The following is a 5321-nucleotide window of genomic DNA, read 5'->3' as shown; positions in this document are numbered from 1 at the left end:
TTTTTTTTTTTTTCTGCTTTGTTTTGGTGTTTTATAAACACAGGAACAGAAAAATGAAAGCTCAGGAAAAGTGTACCATTGGACCTGTCCGCTGTTTGTTATTTTAGGGTCTCAAAAGACACCAAAAACTTACCCTCTCTTGAGGGGTTATGGAGGCTTATTGTTAAACTTCCCTAGATCACGCCCTTCCTGGCTGACTTGCTCACTCTTATAGGTTCTCCCTCCCTAGGAAACCAAAGAAAGGAAAGCAAAAGCAAGTCAATGATTTGCTTCCCTGGGTGTGTTTGCAAACATTTCCCTTGGAAGTGAGGGCAAGTGGGCCCATGATCTCTTAATTACACAGGTGTCCAATGACTCAGGCCCTAACTCACTCCCTCAGCGCCCAATCTGATGAACTTCTCTCAATCTTATAACAATTTCTAGAAAATCCAAACGGAATCTAGGAAAACAAATGCGTGATTCCTAAAGCAAGGGAAAAAATTAAAAAATGAAATTTACGATGTTTAAGCAACTGATGACTTCACCTTGTCACCATCTCATTAAGCTCTTAATGAGTTCTTTTCTATTCTTGGTCACATCTGATTTTTTTTTAATATAAGTCCCTTTGAACAGCTGGGAGTTAGGATTGCCTTTGATCACAGAATTCTTCTGAATTTTCAGTCAAAACGAGGCCATTTTCATCCTGACTTGGGGTATTTTTATGAGTTTATTTCCCTCAAGTACATTCCTGGGCATAGCTTCCCAGGCTGAAAGGAGCCTGAACAATTAATGTATACATTTTTACATAAATGTTTATAAATTTAACAAAGGGAGAGAGCTTTGCCACAAGAAGCCTCAGCTCTTTTGAAGGCAGTTTTCTAATGATGACCCTTGGCGTGTTGGACCACATGGGATTCCTCCGAGAAGAGTCGGATGAAAATTAGTCTATTCTCATTTCAAACAGAATTTTGCTGAAGTCCTGATCAGAGCATCAGCATGGAGTCCGGGGAGACAACACTCGCTACTTGATTCACTCCGCAGCCTCTCTCTCCTGGTAATTGTTGCAGGAACACATAGTGACAAGGCTCTGGGATGTGAGCGGTCTGGATGTACTCCGGCTGTTACGCTCTGTTTAAAGATTTAAACCATCAGGGTATGATAAGGCTTTTTGATGTTCATTGAACACGGAGCTTGGGTACAGAAGAAGGGAAAAGGGCTTCACCAGAAGGCAATCATCTTTCAGAGCCACAGTAAGACAGAGAGAGGTGGGGAAATCTCAGCCTCTGCCTAGACAGGGAACAAAGGCAGATGAAAGGGGCAGGGTGAGGAAGGGGCCAGCTCTGGCTGTGAGGCAGAACTCGCTTAAGGAGAGTTCGATGCCTTCAAATTCAGGGAAAGCATTTAGTGCTCCTGTTTCATTAAAGCACGCTCAGGTTTGGGGGGCGTGGGAGGGGTAGCGCCAGCTGCAAATTTGGGTGGCTTCCGCTGACCCTGAGTTTAAAAGATCCTCCCCGTGGCTTATTCCGAAATGATTTAATGAGTATTTATTTTGAGTCAGATGAATGTCATTCCCAGTGCCCGCCTCGCAAACTTGGAATAAAGCTTTCCTTAAACTATATTTTTTTTAAGACCTGCACAATATCTTCTCCCCCCAAAGGGAAAGCCTGGATATTTGTCTTGAAGAACCTAAAGACTAAGGATTAAAATGAGGGGAGTTTCCCCTGTAATAGAACCAACCTGATCTCATCAAGTCCTCCTCTTTGACAAAATACCAAATTTTCACCTTGTTCCCAGCCATATCGTGCTGCCCTGACCAAGGCAGCCCGTGCTCCGATATTGCTAAATAGACCAGAACCCAGATTTCTGAGGCTTTGTCTGCTCAGGCCCAGCCAACGATTTGCTGCCTGTACAAAGCAAATGTTTGTTGAATGAACAAGGGAATAAATGAATGGCAGTAAGATTCTAGAAGATGGCAAGATAGATGCCAGTTTATTCCCCGCTCTTCTCTCAATGTGCAGAGAAACGCTGCATAACAGAAGCAAAAGGTGGTTTTCCCTCACTTGCATTCTGCACTGGTAGAGCAAGGCAGAGCTGTGGGGAGTTGATCCTTTGGGTTGAAAGCTATCTGGATTTGAAGGTGGCTTGGCCACTGACCATAGAATAAACATAACTTGATTTTCTTTCCTAACCTTTCTTCCCTGTCAGCAGTCACCCTACTGATATGGAGTCGAGTCCACCTCACAGCAACCGTCCAATGGGTTGCCAAGGCTGTACATCTATACAGGAGAAGACTGCTCATCTTTCTCCCATGGAGCTGTTGATGGATTTGAACTACGGATCTAGAGAGCAACTCAGTTTATGAACTATGCCTATTGTTGTTGCATGCCTTCGAGTTGCCTGTGACTTAGAGTAACCCTATGTACAATAGCTCTGAAGCCTGTCCTGTCCTGAGTGAGTCTATGAGTGAGTCCTTGTCTATGACAAGGAGTGTTAAAATTAAATCCCTTTTTAATATGGAGGAAATCTATGAAAAGTACCTCATACTCTTTTTTTTTTTTTAAACTAAAGTTTAATCCTTGCCTCCAATGATTCTAAGGCTCTGTCTAACATACTTTGGACATGTTGCAAGGAGGGACAGGTCCTTGGAGAGAGACATCATGCTTGGTAGGGTGGAGGGACAGCGCAGAAGCGGAAGGCCCTCTATGAGGTGGATTGATTCAGTGATTGGGGTAATCGGGACGGGCGTATCAGAGACTTTGAGATTGCCACAGAATAGAGCAGAGTTTAGAGCTGTTGTTCATAGGGTCACTATGAGTCGCAAGCGACTAGACGGCACATAACAACAGCAACAACAACAAAGTTTAAAAAAAATATAACATTGATGGTATTGTTGCTAGATTCCTTCAAGTCTTCTATGGCTCATAGTGACCCTATGAACTACAGATCTGAACCTTGCCCTATTCAACATCCTCACAATCTCAATGGACAAGCCCATTACCACAGTCACTGTATCAATCCATCTTGATGATCTTCTCTTTCTCTGACTCCCCACCTTTCCCAGTACGATGTCTTTTCCTGGTAACATGTCCTTAAGTATGTGAGACCTTGCCTGTAAAGAGCATCCCGAGGCCTCTTCCTCTCGATCTCATATTGAACTCGAGTTGGAAGAGGCGAATCAGGTCTCAAAAGGGAGGTAAACCGCCTTCCTGGTCGCCCCCAGCCCGACTCCGGCCGCCGCCGGGGGGAGGAGAGTCGTGATCCAAGAGAACCAGAGCAGTTACGGAAACTGTTTATTGGTGGTCTGAGCTTTGAAACTACAGATGATAGTATAAGAGAACATTTTGAGAAATGGGGCACACTCAGGGATTTGTGTGGTGATGAAAGACCCCCCAAACAAAACGTTCCAAGGGCTTTGGTTTTGTGACTTACTCTTGTGTTGAAGAGGCGGATGCAGCGATGTGTGCGCGCCACACAAGGTTGATCGACGTGTAGTGGAACCAAAGAGAGCTGTTTCTAGAGCGGATTCTGTAAAGCCTGGTGCCCATCTAACACGGAAGACAATTTTTGTTGGTGGCATTAAAGAAGATACAGAAGAGGATAATCTGAGAGATGACTTTGAAAAATACAGCAAAATAGAAACCATAGAAGTTATGGAAGACAGGCAGAGTAGAAAAAAGAGGGGATTTGCTTTTGTAATTTTTGATGATCATGACACAGTTGATAAAATTGTTGTTCAGAAATACCACACTATTAATGGGCACAATTGTGACATGAAAAAGGCCCTTTCTAAGCAAGAGATGCCATCTGCTGGCTCACAAAGAGGTCGTGGAGGTGGATCTGGGAACTTTATGGGTCGCGGAGGAAACTTTGGAGGTGGTGGAGGGAACTTTGGAGGTGGTGGAAACTTTGGTGGAAGAGGAGGCTATGGTGGAGGAGGTGGTGGCGGCAGAGGTAGTTATGGAGGAAGGATGGTGGTTACAACGGATTTGGAGGTGATGTGGCAATTACAGCGGTGGCCCTGGTTATAGTAGTAGAGGGGGCTACGGTGATGGTGGACCAGGACATGGAAACCAAGATGGTGGATATGGTGGTGGTGGTGGAGGATATGATGGTTACAATGAAAGCGGAAACTTTGGCAGGGGTAACTATGGTGGTGGTGGAAACGATAATGATTTTGGAAATTATAGTGGACAACAGCAGTCAAATTATGAACCCATGAAAGGGGGGCAGTTTTGGTGGAAGAAGCACAGGCAGTCCTTATGGTGCTGGTTATGGATCTGATGGTGGAAGTGATGGATATGGAAGCAAAAGTTTCTAAAAATTCAACAGCAAAGGGCTACAGTTCTTAGCAGGAGAGAGAGCAAGGAGTTGTCAGGAAAGCTGCAGGTTACTTTGAGACAGTAATCCCAATGCATTAGAGGAACTGTAAAAATCTGCCACAGGAGGAACGATGATCCATAGTCAGAAAAGTCACTGCTTAAACAGGAAACCCTTCTTGTTCAGGACTGTCATAGCCACAGTTTGCAAAAAGTGCAGCTATTGATTAATGCAATGTAGTGTCAATTAGATGTACATTCCTGAGGTCTTTTATCTCTTGTAGCTTTGTCTTTTTTCTTTTTCTTTTCATTGCATCAGGTACATTGCCCTGTAAATTGTGGTAGTGGGACCAGGAATAAAAAATTAAGGAATTTTTAACTTTTCAAAGAAAAAAAGAGCATCCTGATTACACTTCTCCCAAGACATATTTGTTTGTTCTTTTGGCAGCTGGTGGGATATTCAGTACTTTTCTCTAACATCACAAGTCAAAGGCATTCATTCTTTTTGGGGGGATAATTTTAAAAGGGATGTATTAATGGAAAAGAAAAATGTTAAGGCTACAAAGTAAAGGGTTTTCTGATAAGAACTGAAAGATAATACTCACTGGTGTAGGACCAGGAGTAGACTGAGAACCTGTGACTTCAGAGAACTACAGACTCTCTATGGATTTCAGCAGCTGGGAGAGGAAAGCCCAATGCCAGGAGAGTTGTCCTCACCAGTGGACATCAGGTTTCTGTAGTTCTGCAACATCACGTCCTGGTACAGGGCCTTCTGAGCAGGGTTCAGAAGCTCCCATTCTTCCTGAGTGAACTTCACAGCCACATCACTGAATGTTGGTGATTCCTGAGCCTCCACCATCTTCTTCTCTTCTTGGAATATTCCCAGAACCTTGAATGCACTGCCATTCTCTTTTCTTAAAAAGTTCTAATTCCTGTTCAGAAATCTCAGTGTCCAGTGGATGATGTCCCTGTTTGGGGTTTTTTGGTTTCTCAGTCCTCAGTAACCCAAACTCTCCAAAAGCTGAA

General features: G+C 43.8%; 1 pseudogene; it reads left to right on the top strand.

Annotated features, from left to right (window-relative positions):
• The first annotated feature begins 3044 nt into the window (after nucleotides 1-3044).
• LOC102860329 lies at nucleotides 3045-4297 on the top strand (annotated as a pseudogene).
• Nucleotides 4298-5321: the final 1024 nt, after the last annotated feature.

The sequence above is a fragment of the Elephantulus edwardii genome, unplaced genomic scaffold (genome assembly GCF_000299155.1).
Source record: "Elephantulus edwardii isolate Elephantulus edwardi_28Jun2011 unplaced genomic scaffold, EleEdw1.0 scaffold00242, whole genome shotgun sequence".
NCBI lineage: Eukaryota > Metazoa > Chordata > Mammalia > Macroscelidea > Macroscelididae > Elephantulus > Elephantulus edwardii.
This window is presented reverse-complemented; position numbering and strand designations above follow the sequence as displayed.